This window comes from Lutra lutra, chromosome X, assembly GCF_902655055.1.
Source record: "Lutra lutra chromosome X, mLutLut1.2, whole genome shotgun sequence".
NCBI lineage: Eukaryota > Metazoa > Chordata > Mammalia > Carnivora > Mustelidae > Lutra > Lutra lutra.
The window spans coordinates 17679717-17701382 of record NC_062296.1 but is presented as its reverse complement, the minus strand read 5'-3'; the positions used below and the strand labels follow the sequence as shown (position 1 = coordinate 17701382).

The 21666-nt window shown below is 41.1% G+C and overlaps 1 protein-coding gene and 1 pseudogene across 1 annotated transcript in view; one reads left to right on the top strand and one right to left on the bottom strand.

Moving 5' to 3' along the window:
- GPC3 (glypican 3) overlaps positions 1 to 21666 on the bottom strand; it is a 403047-nt gene that overhangs the window by 148473 nt on the left and 232908 nt on the right. The gene's annotated exons all lie outside the window — the stretch shown is intronic.
- Positions 8586 to 9882, top strand: LOC125092185 (dnaJ homolog subfamily A member 1-like; annotated as a pseudogene).

Below are 21666 nucleotides of genomic sequence, written 5' to 3'. Positions count from 1 at the left end.
CCCAGGAACAGGAGCCCCGGCCAGTGTTGCTTAATCACATATGGCCAATAGGACTAATATAGCAGCAGTTAAAAGAGAGCTTCAGGTAGTCCAAACATTCAATACCGAACTCAAATACCACTTGTCCAAATGCACTCTTCTGCTTGTGTCCCCTGTCCCAGTGGAAAGGAATAATCAGCTACCTACTCAGTTGAAACCAAAGCATACCTGATTTCTCCCTTTCTCTCACTTCCCTATGTCCAGCCATTTAGGTTTATGCTTCTTTCTGTTCTTATAAATAACTTTTAACCCTGGGCGCTTTTCTTCATCCTCAGGTCTAGGATACCATTACTTGTCTCTTAGAATAGTGCTGCTCAAACTTCAATATGTGTACAGATCATCTGGGAGTCTTAGTCATGTAGATGCACATACAGTCAGTCTAGGATTGAGTTCTGAAACAAGCAGTAAGACCCCAGCGCAGTGGTTCTCAAAGTGTGGCCCCCAAAGGAGCAGTGTCAGTATCCTACCTGGGAACTTGTTACGAATGCAGATTTCGCGGCCCACCCTTCAACCTACTGAAGCAGGAAAGTGGGGAGTGGGGTCCAGCCATCTGGCTCAGCAAGCTCTCCAGGGGATTCTCAGGCACATGCAGGTTGGAGAGCCAATGCCAACAGAGATCATCCCACCATCTTCTTTTTTTTTTTTTTTTTTTTTTATTTGACAGACAGATCATGAGTAGGCAGAGAGGCAGGCAGAGAGAGAGAGGAGGAGGAGGCAGGCCCCCCGCTGTGAGCAGAGAGCCCGATGTGGGGCTCGATCCCAGGACCCTGAGATCATGACCTGAGCCGAAGGCAGAGGCTTTAACCACTGAGCCACCCAGGTGCCCCCATCCCACCATCTTCTTAATTGGTCTCCCAAGCTCCAGTTTTGACCTCCCCCGGATTCAGCCCCTCTAACTGTAGTTCTCTGAGACTCTCTCAGGAAGTTCTACAGGTCAAACCTATATCCACAATAATACTAAGACTTTGTTTGTCTTTTCCACTCTTATTCCCTTAAAAATATAAGGAATTTTCTAGAGGCTACCTAAAGTGTAATGAAATCGTTGCTCTGCGATATGTGTTTGTGCATTCTAAAAGTTCCTAAAATAGCTGGTTTAGGGTACAAATACATTTCTTTTTTCTTCTTAGGGTACAAATACATACTTTTCAGAGGTTAATTTGTTCTCAGTACTTAGTGCTCTTACTGACTACTTTGGAGATGCCTACTATAATCTTTATAATCTCATTCTAATTTAATAAATTGTTACTTTGAAATCTAGAAGCTTTGTGTCTACGTGAAAACGTAAGAAGTAAATGTACTTTGGGGCGTGTGGATGGTGCAGTCAGTTAAGCATCAGATTCTCGGTTTCTGCTCAGGTCATGAACTCAGGGTCGTGAGATGGAGCCCCACCTTGAGGTCCATTCTCATAGCAGAGTCTGTTTGAGATTCTCTCCATCTCCCTGCCCTTCCCACTTGTGCTCTCTCCCTCAAAAAATAAATCTTTAAAAAAAAGAAGTAAATGCACCCTGTAGCCTTATTTGTAATATTTAGAAATACTTTTTGAAAAATCACCTAAGTTTTAAAGTTAACTATGCCTGTTATTATGGAAGATCTTATAGGTCATCATATAACATAATAAAATTTATTTACAACATAATTTTCTGATATTTAAAAATAGATGCTTGGCTTCAAGAAGGAGAGTGGAAGACTAGGCACTTACTTAATCCCTGGTTGCAATGCCTAGGTATAAGCATGTTAAAAACCCATCAAGAGTTCTCTGAATCACAGAAAGGTGGAACCTCCACAGTAGATTGCAACCATAATTAAGAAACAAGAACGTGCCAAAAAGTTAGCATTCCTTTGGCAGTATAGATACTAATAACTTATCTTACTGTGTCTGATGCAACAGAACATTTCAGAATAGTATTATCATGTGACCTAAGCTGTAGAGTCATCTTGAAATCAATTATTCAGAATTTAAAGGAAAAGGAATTAAATATTTAAAAGTAGATGTAAAAAGACAAAAATTGTTTGTTACAGTTTTTTTTTCTTTAGAATAGAAATGGAAAAGCCATTAAAGCATCGTGCGGGGCACTGTATTATAGTAGCTAAGGAAGCACACACAAGAGTGGAGAAATTAATGAACATTGCAGAGTCGGAAAGGATATCCAATGGGGATATTGTTGAAGACAGTCCCTTCAACAAATGGTATTGGGAAAACTGGACAGCTACATACAGAAAATGAAACTGGACCACTTTCCTAGACCATACACAAAGATAAACTCAAAATGGATTAAAGACCTAAATATAAGACCTGAAACCATAAAAATCCTAGAGGAGAACATAGGCAGTAACCTCTTTGACACTGGCAGTAGAAACTTCTTTCTAGATATGTCTCCTGAGGCAAGGGAAACAAAAGCAGAAATAAACTATTGGGGCTACACCAAAATAAAAAGCTTTTGAATGGTGAAGGAAACAATCAAGGCACGGGAAAAGAAAATTGCAAATGACATATCTGATAAAGGGTTAGTATCCAAAATATATAAAGAACTTATCAAACTCAACACCCAAAAAACAAATAATCCAATTTAAAAATGGGCAGAAGACACGTGTAGGCATTTTTCCAAAGAAGACATATAAATGGTAACAGACACGTGAAAAGATGCTCAGTATCACTCTTCATCAAGAAAATAAAAACCAAAGAATGCCATCACCTCACACCTGCCACAATGGCTAAAATCAACAACACAAGAAAGAACAAGTGTTGGTGAGGATGTACGGAGAGCAGAACACTCTCGCACTATTGCTGGGAATGTGAACTGGTACAGCCATTCTGGAAAACAGTATGGAGGTTCCCCAATAACTTAAAAATAGAACTACCCCATGATCCTTCTAGGTATTTACCCAAAGAATACAAAAATACTAATTCAAAGAGATCCATGCACCCCGATGTTTATAGTAGCATTATCTACAATAGCCAAATTACAGAAACAGCCCAGGTGTCCAACAACTGATGAATGGACAAATAAGATGTGGTGTATATATACAATGGAATATTACCCAGCCATCAAAAAGAACAAAATCTTGCCATTTGCAATGATGTAGATGGAGCTAGAGAACATTATGCTAGTGAAATAAGTCAGAGAAAGACAAATACCATATGATTTCACTCATGTGGAATTTAAGAAACAAAACAAATGAACAAAGGGGAAAAAAGAGAGAGAGAGAGACAAACCAAGAAACAGACTCTTAACTATAGAGAACAAACTGATGGTTATCAGAGGGCAGGCAGGGGGATAGGGGAGATAGGTGATGGGCTTGTCATGATGAGCACTGGGTGTTGTATGGAAGTGTTGAATCACTATATTGTACACCTGAGGCTAACATAACACTATATGCTAACTAACTGGAATTTAAATAAAAACTTCCAGAAAAGGAACTGGTGGTATTTCTGAAAGAACAACAACAAGAACGACAACAACAACAATACTGTAGAGTTGACATTGTCGAGTGTCTACTAGATAAACAGTCAGTAGAGGAAATCATGCCGCCTTGCGATGAAAGAAACTAACTCATTAAACTCAAGATTTAGCTGCAAACATAAAGATGGGGGCTTAATATCACCTCAGTGGAATTGTTTTTGCCTTTCAAACAGACAAATCTACAGACATGAGCTGGATTTGCTGTTTTATTTATGTTTATCCACTATCGGCACCAACTAATCATTGGAGAAGATCCGAGGTGAGAGCATTGGGAGAGAGACAGGAGGAGTGCTAAAGTATTCCCAGCGTTGAATGACATTGTTGAAATTCATGGTTTATCTTCATGCAAACGTGAGGATGTTTACATTGCAAAAGCAATGGCAGGAGTCAGGGGAGTGGCACCAAACTCAGATGGTAATCATTTTATTTTTCACTGTTAAGTACTCTCACTTTTTTAAAAGCCCAATTTCAGGGGCTCCTGCGTGGCCCAGTCATTTGGGAGTCCAACTCTTGGTTTCAGCTCAGGTCATGATCTCGGAGTGGTGGGATCGAGCCCCACGTGGGGCTCCATCTGCACTCAGTGCAGAATCTGCTTGTCCCTCTCCCTCTGCTCCCCTCCACTCTCTCTAAAAAATAAATAAATACAATCTTTAAAAAAATAAATAATCAAGTTTCATTTAAGAAGGTACTTGAAGAAGCAGTACGAAATAATTTTAGTCAATCTTGACCCTTGATGACATGTCTTGTTTAACATTATGTGTGATGCATAAAGTACTTCTGTTACATGCTGAAGTGTGATGATCATCTAGAGGAAAAGCCCATGGGTAATTGAGTTGAGATGAACTAGGCACTTTTTTCATAAAACATTATTTTTATATAAAAGAGCGACAAACTAATGTTATTCACACTTGAGTATTTGGCAGGCGTTTTCTTAAAAAGGAACAAAGTGAGTCTATTACTTCAAGAAAAAAAAAAGTGACACTGTTTATACCCAACGATAAAATTTGCACTATCAGCATTTCCAGTGTCACATATAAAGAACTCAGAAGTTTCCACTCCATCCTAACAACAAGAAGCTAAACAGACTGAAAATGCAACTCTTGGGGCGCCTGGGTGGCTAGTGGGTTAAGCCTCTGCCTTCTGCTCAGGTCATGATCCCAGAGTCCTGGGATCAAGCCATGCATCGGGCTCTCTGCTCAGCAGGGAGCCTGTTTCTTCTTCTTTCTCTCTGCCTGCCTCTCTGCCTACTTGTGATCTCTCCCTCTCTGTCAAGTAAATAAATAAAATCTTAAAAAAAATGCAACTCTTCTTGGAACCACAGGAGACGGAAGGACAGAGGGACAGAGGGTAAATCCCTGTCACCAAGACTGGAGAGATAGGCAAATATAGGGAGTCAGAGCTCAGTAGAGCAGAGAATGAGAAGCAGAAACCACCTTGGGACACAGTGCTGGGGTAGAAAAACTGGAATTGTAATTGACAAAGTGCTGGAAGCTTCGTGCAGAAAATTCTGAGAGTTAAAATCTCCAGGGAAACCCCCTCATAAGGGGGCCTCCACAATATTATGAAATTTACCTGCAGGAGCCTGACCAGATTCCCACAGTAAATATCAGAGAAAAACTCCCTCAGGCTTCCAGCAAGAAGAGGAGAAAAGGAACCACATTGAAATACACCAGGTCACTCCATTCTTCTCAACAAGTCCTGCTCTAAGAAGAAACTAGTTAACAAAAGCCTAATCTGCTGGGGTATTATCAGAGCCTAACTCACCTGGGGAAGGAAAATATCCAACTCTAGCCCATTCTAGCCATCCCGTACCACTTAATGGGGAATTAAAAAAAAACAAAAACAAAAACAAGACAGAAACACCTGTGAAGTTCATGGTCCAGAGGCATAGACTCATTAAAAGACTGAGACTTAATCATAGAATTATAGAATGCCTCTCCTCACCCTACACCTTAGAACCACATTACTAAAAGCCTATTCACAATAATTCTTTCTAACAAGTACATCATGTCCAGCTATCAAAAAAATTATAAGGCAGGCCAAAAGGCAAAAAACACAATTTGAAGAGAGAGCAAACATCAAAACCAAACATGGCAAGGATGTTGCAATTATCCGACTGGAAATTTAAAACAACTATGATTTATTAATAATGGTTAAAGAAAACAGCATGCAAGGAAAGACTGGCAATGTAAGCAGAGAGATGGAAATCTTAACAAGGGACCAAAAAGAATGCTAAAGAGAAAAAACAGTAACAGAAATGAAGAATGGTTTTGACAGGATGATGAGCAGACTGGACACAGCTAATGAAAGAATCTCTAAGCTAGAGGATATAGAAATAGAAATCCTCAAAGACCAAAAAGCAGGGGCTCCTGGGAGGCTCAGTCAGTCAAGCGTCAGACTCTTGGTTTTGGCTTAGGTTGTGATCTCAGGGTTGTGAGATCGAGCCCCATGTTGGGCTCCACACTGAGCACGGAGTCTGATCAAGATTCTTTTCCCCTCCCTCGCCCTCACTCACTACTTCTTCCCCTTCGTGCACACATGTGCACATGCTCTCTCTCTAAAATAAAATCTTTTTTAAAAAACCTCCAAAACAAAGAGAATAAAGACAGAACAAAACAGAATAGAATAGCCAAGGACTGTGGGACAACCACAAAATAGGTAACATATGTATAATGGCAATACCGGAAGGAGAATAAAGAAAGGAATAGAGATATTTGAAAAAATAATGACTGAGAATTTCCCCAAAATAATGTCAGACACTAAACCACAGATTAAAGAAGTTCAGAAAACACCAAGCAGGATAAATGTGAAACAAAGGAACAGGAGGGGTACCTGGGTGGCTCTGTCTGCTAAGCTGCTGCCTTCAGCTCAGGTCATGATCTCAGCGTACTGGGGTCAAACCCCACATTGGGCTCCTTGCTCAGTGGGGAGTTTGCTTCTCCCTCTCCTCCCTGCTCATGCTCTCTCTCACTATCTCTGTTGCCTTCTCTCTCTCTCTCTCTCTCAAATAAATAAAATCTTCAAAAAACAAAACAAAAACAAAGGAACAGAAAACAAACAAAAAGAAACCAAAATACACCTAGGCATACCACCTTCAAATTATAGAAAATCAAAGATAAAGAAAAAATTGCGAAAGAATTCAGAGGAAATTAAAAAAAAAAAACCTTACTTATAAGGTAACAAAGAATTACATCTAGCTTTTTTTCAGAAACCATGCGGGCAAGAACAGAGTATAGTAAAATATTTAAAGTGTTGAGAGAAAAAAGCCACCAAGCTAGAATTCTGTACCCTGAAAAATTAACCTTTAAAAGTGAAGGGGAGAAATGCAAATCAAAACCACAGCGAGGTATCACCTCACACCCATCAGAATGGCTAGTATCAAAAGACAAGAAATAACAAGTGTTGGTGAGGATGTGGAGAAAAGGGAACCCTTGTGCACTGTTGGTAGGAATGCAAACTGGTGCAGCCACTATGAAAAACAGTATGGAGTTTCCTCCAAAAACAAAATAGAGGACTGCCATATGATCCAGCAATTCCATTTCTGAGGATTTAGCTGAAGAAAATGAAACACCAGTTCAAAGAAATATACATATCTCTATGTTCACTGCAGCATTATTTACAACAGCCAAGACATGGAAGCAGCCCAAGTGGCTATCAACTGCTGAACAGATGAAGAAGATGTGATTTTATATATGTATATATTTTATATTATATATATATATATGAAAGGATATTCATATGTCCATTATATAACATTCAAATATAATAGAATATTACTCAGCCATAAAAAGAATGAAATCTTGCCATTTGCAACAACAGGGATTACCATAGTGAAATAAGTTAAAGACAAATACCATATGATTTCACTTATATGTGGAATCTGAAAAACAAAATAAACAAACAAAATAGCAACAGACTCATTGACACAGAGAACAAACTGGTGGTTGCCAGAAGGGTGGGGAGTGGAGAGATGGGCAAAATAAGGGATGGGAATCAAGAGGCACTAACTTCCAGTTGTAAAATAAATAAGACACAGGGATACAATGTATTAGGGAACAAAGTTAATGATTTTATATAGGGAATATAGTTAATAATATTGTAATAATTTTGCATAGTGACAGATAGTAGCTAGATTTATCGTGATCACTTTCTAGTGTATATAAATGAATAATGATGTTGTACACTTGAAACTGTTATAATACTGTATTCTTCTACACTTCAATTAAAAATATGAAAGGAAAATACTTTCTCAGACAAACAAAAACTAAGGGAATTTGTGGCTAGTAGATCTGCCTTGTATGAAATATTAAAAGAAGTTCTATAAAGAGATGGCAAATAATATAGGTCAGAAACTCAGATCTCCATAAGGAAAGGAAGAGCACTGGAGAAGGGATAAGTGAAGGTAAAACAAAAATAAAGACTTTTTCTTATCTTAGCTGATCTAATGATAAAAGTTTGTACAAAATACTAATAGCAACAATGTGTTTGATTATGTATGCTAATGTATCTTATGCATATATCATTATATATGTTTATATAAATGAAATGAATGTTAATAAAACAAAAGATAGGAGGAAGGAATTGGGATTATTTTGCGATTATAAAGAATTTACAAGACTCATGAAGTGGTATAGTGTTATTTGAAAGTGGACCTGGATTATTTGTAGATTTATATTGCAAACTCTAGGGCAACCACTAAAAAACATTTTAAAAAGAACTAAAACTGATATACTAAGAAAGGAAAAAATGGAATCACATAAAAAGCTAAATTAAAACCACAGAAGGCAGAAAAATAGTGAAAGACAAAAACAAGAACAAAGAACAAAGGCAACAAATAGAAGACATGGTAAAAAAAATTTGGTAGATATTAATCCAAGTATATAAATAATCCTTTGAATATCCGTAGTCTAAATGCATCAATTAAAAGACAGAGACTATCAAAGTATATCAAAACACATGACCTGACAGTATATGTTTTCTATAAGAAACACACTTTAAATATAGGGAACTTTCCAGAACGCTCAGTGAGACGCAGAGGAGCGGCGGCTACCTGAGCTGCACCCAGCAACGCGCTCCTTCCCGCTCCCCCACATCGGCCTCAGCCCTCTCACCGGCTGTAGAAAATGGTGAAGGAAACCACTTACTATGATGTTTTGGGGGTCAAACCCAATGCCACCCAAGAAGAACTGAAAAAGGTCTACAGGAAACTGGCCTTGAAGTACCACCCTGATAAGAATCCAAATGAAGGAGAGAAGTTTAAACAGATTTCTCAAGAGTATGAAGTACTCTCTGATGCAAAGAAAGGGGAATTATATGACAAAGGAGGTAAACAGGCAATTAAAGAAGGTGGAGCTGGTGGTGGTTTTGGTTCCCCCATGGACATCTTTGATATGTTTTTTGGAGGAGGAGGAAGAATGCAGAGAGAAAGGAGAGGTAAAAATGTTGCACATCAGCTCTCAGTAACCTTAGAAGATTTATATAATGGTGCAACAAGAAAACTAGCTCTGCAAAAAGAATGTGATTTGTGATAAATGTGAAGGCCAAGGTGGTAAGAAAGGAGCAGTTGAGTTTTGTCACAATTGCCGAGGTACTGGAATGCAAATAAGAATTCATCAGATAGGACCTGGAATGGTTCAGCAAATTCAGTCTGTGTGCATGGAGCGTCAAGGCCATGGGGAACAGATCGGTCCTAAAGATAGATGTAAAAGCTGCAATGGAAGGAAGATAGTTCGAGAGAAGAAGATTCTAGAAGTTCATATTGACAAAGGCATGAAAGATGGCCAGAAGATAACATTCCATGGTGAAGGAGACCAAGAACCAGGACTGGAACCAGGAGATATTATCATTGTTTTAGATCAGAAGGACCATGCTGTTTTTACTCCGTGAGGAGAAGACCTTTTCATGTGTAGGGACATACAGCTGGCTGAAGCACTGTGCGGTTTTCAAAAGCCAATATCTACTCTTGACAACCAAACCATTGTCATCACCTCTCATCCAGGTCAAATTGTCAAGCATGGAGATATCAAGTGTGTGCTAAATGAAGGCATGCCAATTTATCGTAGACCATATGAGAAGGGTCACCTCATCATTGAATTTAAGGTAAACTTTCCTGAGAATGGCTTTCTGTCTCCTGATAAACTCTCTTTGCTGGAAAAACTCCTACCTGAGAGGAAGGAAGTAGAAGAGACTGATGAAATGGACCAGGTAGAACTGGCGCACTTTGATCCAAATCAGGAAAGATGGCGCCATTACAGTGGGGAAGCATATGAGGATGATGAACATCATCCCAGGGGTGGTGTTCAGTGTCAGACCTCTTAATGGGGCCAGTGAATAACACTGCTGGCATTTTATGTGCAGTAGTGAATGAGTGAAGGACTATAATAATAGCTCACTATTTGCTATAGTTTTTGTTTTAATATTCAACCATAGTAGTGTTTTAAAAGTTAAATGAAGAATAAACTCAAATATAAAAAAATAAATATAAAGTCACATAAAGATTAAAAGTAAATGGATGGAGAAAAATATATCATGCTAACACCAATCAAAAGACAGCAGGATTGACTATATTAATTTCAGACAGAGCAGACTTCAAAGTAAAAAAAGTTATCAGGGATAAGGGAGGACATTACATAATGAAAAAGAAGACATAACAGTTCTTAACATGTATGTGCCTAACAACAGGGCATCAAATTATATGAAGCAAAACTTGATGGATCTTCCAGGAGAAATGGATGAATCTACTATCACACTTAAAGACGTCATCACTCCTCTTTCAGAAATGGACACATCCAGCAGGCAGAAAATCAGTAAGGACACATTAGAACTTAACAACATCATCAATCAGCTGGATATAATTGACATAGGCAGATTCCTTCATCCAACAACAGACAACACATTCTTCTCAAGCTTACATGGAACATTCACCAAGATAGATCATATTCTGGGCCATAAACACAACTTAACAAATTTAAAAGAAAAGAAATCATACCATGCCTGTTCTCATGCCACAGTGAAATGCAACTAGAGATCAATAACAGAAAGATAACTGGAAAATCCCCAAATACTTGGAGATTAGACCACACACTCTAACTCACACATGAGTCAAAGAAAATTAAATGAAAATAAAAATATAACTTATTAAAATCTGTGGGATGCAGTGAAAATAGTGCTTAGTGGGAAATTTATAGCATTGAATGCATATATTAAAAAAGAAGAAAGTTCTAAGGTCAATAATCTAAGTTTTTGCCTTAGGGAACTAGAAAACAAAGAGCAAATTAAATCCCAAGTAAGCAGAAGAAAAGAAATAATACAAGTTAGAGCAGAAATCAATGAAATTGAAAACAAGAAATCAATAGAGAAAATCAACAAAACCAAAAGCTAGTTGTTTGGAAGAAGGATCAAAAACCTCTATAAACCTCTAGCCAGGTTAAGAAAAAAAGAGACAGGACACGAATTATTAACATCAGAAATGAAAGGGGATATCACTACAGATCCCATGGAAATTGAAAGGAAACCCACTTAGCAATGTCCATAGGAATACTACAGACAGCTCTATGCCCACAGATATGATAACCTAAGTAAATTGGCCATTTCTGTGGAAAAAATAATCTGCCATAATTCACACAAGAAGAAAAAAAACAGATGATCTGAATAGGCCTTGTATCTATTAAAGAAATCGAGTCAATGATTAACATCCTTCCAAAACAGAAAGAACCAGGCCCAGATGGGTTCACTGGTAAATTCTATCAAACATTCAAGGAAGAAGTCATACAAATTCTCTACAGTCCCTTTAAAAAACCTTGGAGTGTCCGGGTAGCTCAGTGGATCGAGTGTCCAACTCTTGATTTAGGCTCAGGTTATGATCTCAGAGTCTGGAGATTGAGCCCTGTGTCAGACTCTGCACTGAGCAGGGAGTCTGCTTGAGATGCTCTCCTTCTCACTCTCCCTCTGCCTGCCCTCTTTCCTCTTCCCTCTCCCTCTCTCTCTCAATAAATAAATAAATCTTTATACAGATGTAGTGAAAAGAAGGGCCATCTGTACCCCAAAGTTCATAGAAGCAATGGCCACAGTTGCCAAACTGTGGAAAGAGCCAAGATGCCCTTAGACGGACGAATGGATACAGAAGATGTGGTCCATATACACTATGGAGTATTATGCCTTCATCAGAAAGGATGAATACCCAAATTTGCATCAACTTAGACAGGACTGGAGGAGATTATGCTGAGTGAAATAAGTCAAGCAGAGAGAGTCAATTAGCATATGGTATCGCTTATTTGTGGAGCATAAGGAATAGCACAGAGGACATGGGGAGATGGAGAGGAGAAGTGAGTTGGGGGATATTGGAGGGGGAGATGAACCATGAGAAACTGTGGACTCTGAGAAACAAACTGAGGGTTTTAGAGGGGAGGGGGGTGTGGGATTGGGTGAGCCTGGTGGTGGGTATTAAGGAGGGCACGTACTACAGGGAGCACTGGGTGTGGTGCATAAATAATGAATTCTGGAACACTGAAAAGAAATTTTAAAAAAGAAATAAAAATTAAAATAAATAAATCTTTAAAAAACGAATTTAAAACTTTTTGCCATCAAACAAAAGTTCTAACTTGGGAAAACTTTTATCTTTTACTACAAACTTGACAACCCCCCCATACTTAAAGGCTTTTCTGATGAGAATGTAGTGACATTAATATATATGATATTTTGATGTTGAACAATGAAGTGTTGAACTTTGCAGATGCGCTTAACTCGGTGAGCCAGTATTTTTCAAATGACCCATGTAGTATGATGCAAAATCACACAATGGTTAAAGATCCACTTAAATTACAGGAAAGATTTTATTATAACAGAAAGTAAAAAGCTAATTTATATGGTTTCAGATTCCATATTACGGCTAACCTTTAAGAAACTATCACTTGGGGCGCCTGGGTGGCTCAGTGGGTTAAGCCGCTGCCTTCGGCTCGGGTCATGATCCCGGAGTCCTGGGATCGAGTCCCGCGTTGGGCTTGCTGCTCGGCAGGAAGCCTGCTTCCCTTCCTCTCTCTCTGCCTACTTGTGATCTCTCTCTGTCAAATAAATAATAAATAAAATCTTTAAAAAAAAAAAAAAAGAAACTATCACTTGTCAAATTTTTGTGTAGTATGAGAGAAAAATAGCCTTAATTATGTGAAAAGCATATTAAAACACCTTATTTTCCAATTGTATATCTGTGTGAGGCCAAATTTTCATCAATCTAACCAGATTGATGCAGAAGCCTATATGAGAATCCAGCTGTCTGCTATTAAGTCAGAAATTAAGGAGATTTGCAAAATGTAAAACAATGTCACTCATCCCACTAAAATATTTCGTTTTGAAAAACACAGCTCTTTTCTTAGGAAAAAAATACATGTGAACACTTGATGACTTTATTAGTAATATTTTTTTATTTTTTAAAAGATTTTATTTATTTATTTGATGGAGAGACAGAGATCACAAGTAGGCAGAGAGGCAGGCAGAGAGAGAAGAGGAAGCAGGCTCCCTGCTGAGCAGAGAGTCCGATGCGGAGCTCGATCCCAGGACCCTGAGATCATGACCTGAGCCAAAGGCAGAAGCTTAACCCCCTGAGCCACCCAGATGCCACTATTAGTAGTATTTTAAATGAAATATTATTACAAATTACAAATTATTACAAATATTATTTAAAATCCTCAGTTTTAACTTCTGATATGATTAACAATAGATAAAATTCACATAAACAAGTCTCTTTGGGGCTTCAGTAATTTTAAATTTTTATAAATTTAAAAGAGTCCTGACACCAAAACATCTGTTCTATACCAACACCCAGAATAATCTGAAAATAATACCTTGGAAGTAAGTTATAAACAAATTAAGTTAGTTACAATTAAAAATAATATTTATTGGGACGCCTGGGTGGCTCAGTTGGTTAAGCGGCTGCCTTCGGCTCAGGTCATGATCCCAGCGTCCTGGGATCGAGTCCCACATCGGGCTCCTTGCTCGGCAGGGAGCCTGCTTCTCCCTCTGCCTCTGCCTGCCTCTCTGTCTGCCTGTGCTCGCTCAACTCTCTCTCCCTCTGTCTCTGACAAATAAATAAATAAAAAAAAAATCTTTTAAAAAAAATAAATAAATAAAAAAAATAATATTTATTAATAATAATTTATTAATTTGCCAGGTACCATGTGTTCTATATGCCAGAGTCATAGCAAAGATAATTTATTGCTTAGCTTACAACTCCTTAGTGGCTTCCCATAGCCCTGAGGATCAAGTATATATCTTAACTTCACTTGCAAGATCCTTGATGATCTTGTTCCTGTGAACAAAGAACAAATCTTGTTCCTTGTACCCTCCTTCCATAACATTTTATGTTCTGTTCCTTCATAGCATCATGAGCCTTTACACATGTTCTGCTTTCTGCCTGGAAATCATACCCTTGCTTTAACTTCCTTCCAGAAGCCTTTAACTTCTTCCCCAAGTCTGAAATGGATCCCATTCTAGAATCTCTTAGAGCCCTCTGCACGTCTGTCACCATGGCGCTTATCACACTGAATTGTAATTGCATCTTTTAACCTCTTGTCTTCCTCCACAGAGTGTAAGGTTCGTGAGGGCACAGACAAAAGTAGTCTTTTTTTTTTTTAAGATTTTATTTATTTATTTTTAGAGAGAGAGAGGGAGAGAGAGAGAGCATGCGTGCATGTGAGCAGGGGTGGGGGGGCAGGTGCAGAGGGAGAGAGAGAATCTCAAGCAGACTCCCTGCTGAGTGCAGAGCCCAACACAGGGCTCGATCTCATGACCCTGAGTTTGTGACCTGAGCCAAAAATCGAGAGATGCTTAACCGACTGAGCCTCCCAGGAGCCCCCCAGACAAAAGCAGTCTTGTTCATCATTGTATTTCCAGTCTTTAGCAAAGCACTCCACTTGTTAGGTGATTAATAAATGATTATTTGTTGAATGAATGATAAGAAATAAAATGCTACACAGCTTATGTATTAATATGTTAGTAATAGGACATTAGCAAAAAATTTCAGAATAAGAACTTGGGAAAATTCTCTGTTCCACAAAAGCAGTGAGAAAAACTGGTAAAAGTGGTCAGAATCAACTTTTCATAGCTCTGGAAATCAACAAAAGGATTGTAGCAATCCAAGGGGGCATTTATTCAAGAAAATGATGGCATCTTGGTAAGAAAAGTGAGCATCCCATGAGGCTGGTATGAGCCTGGTACAAAAATTAGACAAAGACATCATAAGGAAAGAAAATTACGTGCAGACAAATATGACTTATGAAGAGAGACCCAAAAATCCTCAATAGTATATCCCTGAATAATGTATCCCTGAATTTGAACCCCCACTTCACACCACATACAAAAATTCACTCAAAATAGATCAAGACCTGAACTCAAGTGTCAAAGCTATAAAACTCCTAGGAAAAAAAAAACAGGCATAAAGTTTTGTGATCTTGGATTTATTTGGCAATGACAATGAAAACACAAGCAATAAGATAAAAGAGGGGAATCTGACTTCATAAAAATTAAAGCACTTCCATGCTTCGAAGGACATTATTCAGAAAGTGGAAAGACAACCTCCTATGGGAGATAATATTTTCAAATCGTACATCTGATGAGGATGTAGTATTGTAAATATCTAAAAGAACTCTTACAACTTAATAAAATAATGGTGGTAGTGATCAGAATCAGAATCAGAATCATATATACACAGGTGTAGTCTGACGAGCCCCTTTACAGCTTGTCACTTACCCGATACTGACCAGTCTGAACCTGGGCTTCATTTCTCATAGCTTGTTGCTACATATGCATCTGCTTCCTATTCATTCTATATACAATGAAGACTCGGATCTGATTTAAGGTATAGTTTCTGGGAATGCGTGGTGCACCATTACATGCCAGCCTATCACAGAATCCCAAATCACATACAACGATGTCCCTGGGGTCCCAATTTACAAGAAGACCCAGCGTGCGAGCTACCATCACACAGCACAGTATGTCAGGAGAGCCCAATTTCAGGGCTTATTTTACTCACTACTATTATTGCGGTTGTTCTGACAGGCTGAAGGAGTACTAGATGAGTTAAAAGGGAAAAAATATTAGAGAGCAACATACATCATTTTCGGCCTCCATTTCTCAGGCAAACATGAAAAAACACTGTGTTTAACCATGCACCATTCCTGTACTTGTAGAGGAAGTTGTGGACCCGCTAGGCAGCAGCGCTGTTTGAAACCATTCCGAATGGAACTTTAGTCAAACCCATTAGACTCAGTCTGTCTAAATAAAGACATAGGCTCTGACTGGTACTTTGAGTCTCTGCTGATTGCCCTGCACTGTAGACAGACCGCTGCTGATTGGTTTTAGCAAAAGTGATAATCAGAATGGCTCAGGAACACTTTTGAGACGCATTTTGAAAAGGATGTGATTGAAAGGAGAGAACGAATCAGGTGAATGGAGAAGAGCCTCGACCCTGGGCAGAAATAGTCCAGAGGCATGTCTTCCGCCTTCCCTCGATGACTACAGCCCCGGACATGGCTTTCATTGCGACGCTGTGTGCCTCTCTATGTCATTTTCACCTTCTTCTCCAATCTCATCCTTTGCCCAGTTCCTCAAGCATGAGCCATGCTTTTGTCCATCCTGGACTCTTCACCGTTCTGTCAATGAGTTCGTAACATCTGGGCAGCTTGGTCCCCTTCCCTGGGATTCACACAGCTCCAGCCACAAAACCTCTGGCATCATCTAAAACTGGCCTTACGCTGTCACCGTGTGTTTAGAGTCACAGACACACAGATATTAATTAGAGCTGGCAGAGACTGTGAGGGCACTTAAGGTAGGTAGGGTGCGGAAGCCCATGGAAGGGCAGGGACTCGTCCATGGCCTGCTTCTGGGAGTGCTGGGCATGCTCAGGTAATGCCACCTCGGCTGACTTTTGCTCTCAGGCAAGCAGAGTTCAGAAGCTTCCCCAAACACCATACATTCTTAACTCAAACAGAAATGGCATCTGGAGGACTCGACATTTTGTTTTATCTATATGCGCCTCTGTTCTACCATTAGTGCGGATAATTGAGAGATGGCTGTTCTAATGCTTACGTAGATCATCCAGATTAGCTTCGTGAAATATGTATGGTGGGCACCCCCATAACCAACACTTGGGTTGGGTGTAGCCCTCTTACTCTTTACAAGGTACTTGTCCATGTTACATTAGCACACAGAAGCTTTGGAAACCAGTCCCGCGAAGGGAGGTACTATGCCTATTTTTAGGAGGTGAGGTCACAAGAGGTGAGAGGGCTGCCTAAGGCCACATGGTTAGTAAAAGACAAAAGAGGGTCTTGAAGTCAGGGCCTACAACTCCAAACCCTAATGTGTTTGTTTGTAGTCAGGAAGGCCCTTATGGAGTACCTGAAGAAACTGTGGTCTTTAAGATGATGGAAAATGCAACGAATGTTAAGAGAAAGAGCCCTGGCCAACTGTTTTCTCGATGTCTCCCTTCCCAAGAAATGGCCTCAAGTAACACCCAGATTGCATGAATCTCCTGTTGCACTTGGGGCTTAAAAAGTGTGAGTTGTTTTTATTTATGCTAAAGTAGAAGGAGAACTTTACTTGAAGCCCCAGATTTGAACTTTAAAAGCCATCTCTTACGCTTTCTGAGTCACTGAATTGGAGTTGTAAACACCCAGTGCTACGGTCCTAGCCTGGCTCCTGGGGTTTCATGTCCTTGGTGAGTTCCCTTCTCTCCTCTGGGCCTCCATTTCCTCACCATGAAACAAACAGGGAAAGGGGAACTGGATTAAATCATCACTCCCAAATCTGGCATCTTAAAGGCCCAGGAGAAGAGCAGGCCTGGAGAAGTCGTTTCCCTTTGAGAGTAGAGGATGTTTCCTTCTTTCCCGATCATTCTGCCATTTTGTCCCTGGAGTTTTCGCAGCAGCCGTAAGAAAGATCTGAGGGTCAGGGCACAGAGAGTTTCCTACCATTTTCAGATGCCGTTTGCTGGTGCCCAAAACGTCATACCAGAAGTAATCCCAGCTCTGCTACAGACTCACCTTGGACAAATCATTTAACCTCTGCATAACCCAAGGAGCAAAAATCCCCATCATCACTTCGCATCCTTCCCACGTGGGGACCGACTGCACAAACTCCTGGTCGGGGCAGGAATGCACGGCAGCTGCACAAACTGTTTGGATGGGGGACACCCGAAACATACTGTTTCCACTTGAAGAAAAATCAAATTACTTCATTTTGGAGTCACTTTCCAGGAAGTGAGAGCGGGGCCTCAAAGACAGAAGGTCAGAGGAGGGCAGGTGTGATAAAGAAATGAATTACTGTGAATATGACCGAAGCAGAGAGGGAGGAAAAGCAACACTTGGCTACACATAGCTGGTGATAATAATTCTCCCAGCTCTTCCAAGGAGTCAGCCCCCAGCTTTCTATCAAGAAGGAGAGAAACAAAATGAGATTCTCACCCTTTAGAACAAGGGCACAGGTTCTACCCCGAGTAACACCGCCACAGAGAACAGGCAGCCGGGAGCCTGGAAGTCCCATTGAGTCACTGGAAAACGACAGGGTGATCATCAGCATCTTCTGTATTGACTTTCCTTTGGCAACTTTTGATTAACTGACAAATCAGCGGACCTCTCGCTCGTGTCAAGAAATCATACCTATCAGGAGCCAGAGATGGGGAGCAAGGCCGGACAGAGGGGTACTCTACCTGCTCAGTTTTATTAAAAACTCATTGCTTTGCGCTAAGATCTATCACAAAAGATTGCTTTTCTAATAAAGGCAACCTCTTCCTTCTCTGTTCGCTTATCTAGTTTTCTCTAATATACAAAACACTATCGGACTCATGTTTTGCCATCCTGCCAGACCTAATAATGCACATGAATCTGAAATGGATTGCTTTGATCCAGACGTGGGCAGCTTGGCAACGGAAGGACACCCTAACTTTGGGGTTCCGACTCTTCTGCAAAGGAGCTCTGGGCAGGCTTCCCTTAGGACACTGCTTCAGGTGGCAACTCCAGGACAGGTGCCCCAGATTAGTGAGTCAATGAAGGCTTTTAAAAAGCTAATAATCAAATCATTATAATCAAAATGCAGGAAGTAGAATGACACTATGGAGTTAGCATTTGTCCGGATGACTGCCTATAAACGTTCCTTACACTAATGGCCGAAGAGCAAGCCAAGCTCTTGAGGTCTTTCCTGGAGCCTTTGGCTGTCACCTACTCATTTGCTTTCTCAGTCACCCGTCTGTCTGATGTGTCAACTCTCCCATTTCCCTTTGTGTGGGGTCGCCTCCCAGCGAGTGGTCACTCTCCTCTCTCTATGGTCCTAACTCTTGATCCTGAGTACTGGAACATTCCTTCTCCCCACCCACCTCCATGCTCACAAATCTGTTTACTCTGTCATGAGGACTTGGCTTGAAATGCTTCCTGCACGGGAGTCACTTCCTATCTGGGTGGCCTTGTATGCTGTCCACTGAAAGAGCAAGGGCACCCGTGTGCTCTTCCTACCAAGAACTCCATTTGCTCCTCTCAGTGTGCTGCCCCCTGTGACTGGCCCGCCAGTCTTTGTATTTGCTCTCAGGTTACAGACCTGGCAACTCCAGCCAGGAAGCAATGTCCCAGGTCTCCTGCTGCTGCTTCTCAGAGGGAAAGAAAATGCATGTGATGAAACTTCTCTAAGCCCCAGCCTACTTGTCTGTAGAATGGGGACAATAAGTCCCACTTTCTTTGCTTCTGGTGAGGGCTAAATGAATGAAGCTACATGAAGTGCCTTGCACAGAGCTTGGTACTTAAAAGGAGTTCAATACACAGCGGTTTCCTTGCCCCCATCTCTACTGCACCCCAGCTCTCTCACCCTACCCCCTAAAAATCTAAAAAGGTGATACAGGGTGCTACTTTAAAAAACAATTATTAATTTATTTGAGAGAGAGAGAGAGCACAAGAGAAGGAGCACGAGCAGGCAGGAGGGGCAGAGGGAGGGAGAGAGAAGCAGGCTCCCCGCCCACCATGGGGCTCCATCCCAGGACCTTGGGATCATGACCTGAGCCGAAGGCAGATGCTTAACCGACTGAGCCACCCAGGCGTCCCACGTTCTTCTTCTTGACTCTTTCCTACCACACTTATCTCTGTTTTCCTCTATACGCATCCCCTGCCCCCCAGTCCAGTTCTCTGCTTCGTCACTGGCCCAAGAATGCAACCCGACTAAACAAACTCTAAGAGTCTCGTACGCAGCACCCCTCCTGCCACAGCCTGGGGTCCGATGTTTCTCGGGTAACCAAACACTGTAACTTCTCCCTCGTAAACAGGGTAGATCATGAGAGCTCATCATACAGGAGGTTATCTTACAGAAGCTTCTTCAGGGCATTTTACTTTGTACTGGATTTTTCTCTGATTGGGGGGGATGCATGAGAAATAGTGAAAGGAAAGACATTTGTCATTTCAATGAAAATCTCTGGAAAGCAAACACTTATTACTACAACCTAGATGAAGCCTTGGCCTTTTGATTAAAAACATGAAACTCACATATGGTGCTTCCCCATCTCCAGGGAAACAAGCCTTCTAGGTTCTATTTATCTGCTTCTGAAAGTTTTATTGAGTTTCCACTTTGAGTCCTGCAACCTTTCCTGAAGGCAAGGCAAGGGCAAGGCGCAAGCCTTCCTCCAACCAACCCCCCAACCCAGCCCCCCACCCCACCCTGCATACAGATGGCCACACTCCCAGGCTAGTGGCCCCTGCTCAAGGCAGACTCCTTTGGCTTGGCTTCTTCCGTGAGCAATACGCCTCCGGAGATAAAACACCCCGTGCTGGGATTTCCCTCAAAAGGAAACGGCAATCTGTTCTCACCAGCATATTTTTCTTGAAGAAGAAGAATGAGAAAGAGGGTGAGAGAGGAGAAGGGAAGGAGTGAGAGGAGGAAGAAAAGGAGGAGGAGGAGAGGAAAGAACAGGAGAATGCAAACAGGGAACACAGTTCCCTTCGAGGCTATGTTCGTTTGAAAAGAGAGCCAGAAGTCATTACGTGACTGTCCACTGTAGCAGAGAGTGCACCGTTCCCGCTCGCTCGACATCCACCTGACCAGCCCAGTGGCCTCGGCAGCGTGCCTGCCCAGGCCACCTGCTGGAGTACCTAGTGCCTTTAACAATGTCCTCTAAAAACTCAGACTGCCTATTGCTTGACTTTGTAAGCTGTGTATCCAATTTAAGACAGTGAGAACATTTTACTCTGTGCGTTAGCTTTTCTACTAGTGACTTCAACGAAGCCTTTTTTTCTTTTTAATGACTACTTATGAAACTCAAGTAAAAAAAATGATTAATGATGTTCAGGTCTCTTAATTAGTTCTACATTCCCCTAATAGGAGTCTAAAAGTAAGGATACGATTTTATAGAAAGCAGTTTCTTTAGAAACAGGATCAATTCCCCTCCCCACCAAACCTTTCTGTTTTTTTTTTTTTTTCTTTTCTGGAAAGAATCCAGGTGCTCCCAGACTTACAAGCTCCTGTTTTCAAATCTCTGGTGTATGCAGGTGGCTGGTCCAGTGTGGGAGGCCTGACCTCTCCAGCAACCATGTTCCCTTCTTGCTGCTGGAGGCAGCTGTAGGGTGGGGAGCAGGGGTGCTCAGGAAAGGCAGGGGAACAGGGTCCTTTCTGCCAGGGTTAATGCAAGGTCTTGGGATCCGGGTGGCCTAATATTGCCAAAGACGGGGGTCTGGGCCATAGGATGAATTCTGGAAGTAAGACAGACCCTCTTGCCTCCATTATTCCTTAGTCTCCACCTAAACCCCAAGCTTGTGTGTTTCCCTGCTACTAGTCATGTGTTTCCCACAAACTCTGACCTTGCCTCTTCAGCGGCTGGAAGAGCCTTGGTTCAGGCAGAAGTCCTTTAGGACACCTTACCTGATCACCCCAGGCTAAGCTAGATACCCCCTTCATCTGTCTCCTCCAAATGTCTACACGTAGGTCGTCTCTCTTTCTGTAACTCTAGCCTTCACTAGACCATGAACTCTTTTGAAGGCAGGTACTAGCTTTTTTACATCTTTTTTTTTTTTTAAAGATTTTATTTATTTACTTGAGAGAGAGGGAGAGTATGCACGAGAGAGCACAAGGGGGGATGGGGAAGGGCAGAGGAAGAGGGAGAATTAGACTCTCCACTGAGCAGGAGCCCAATGTGGGGCTCGATCCCAGG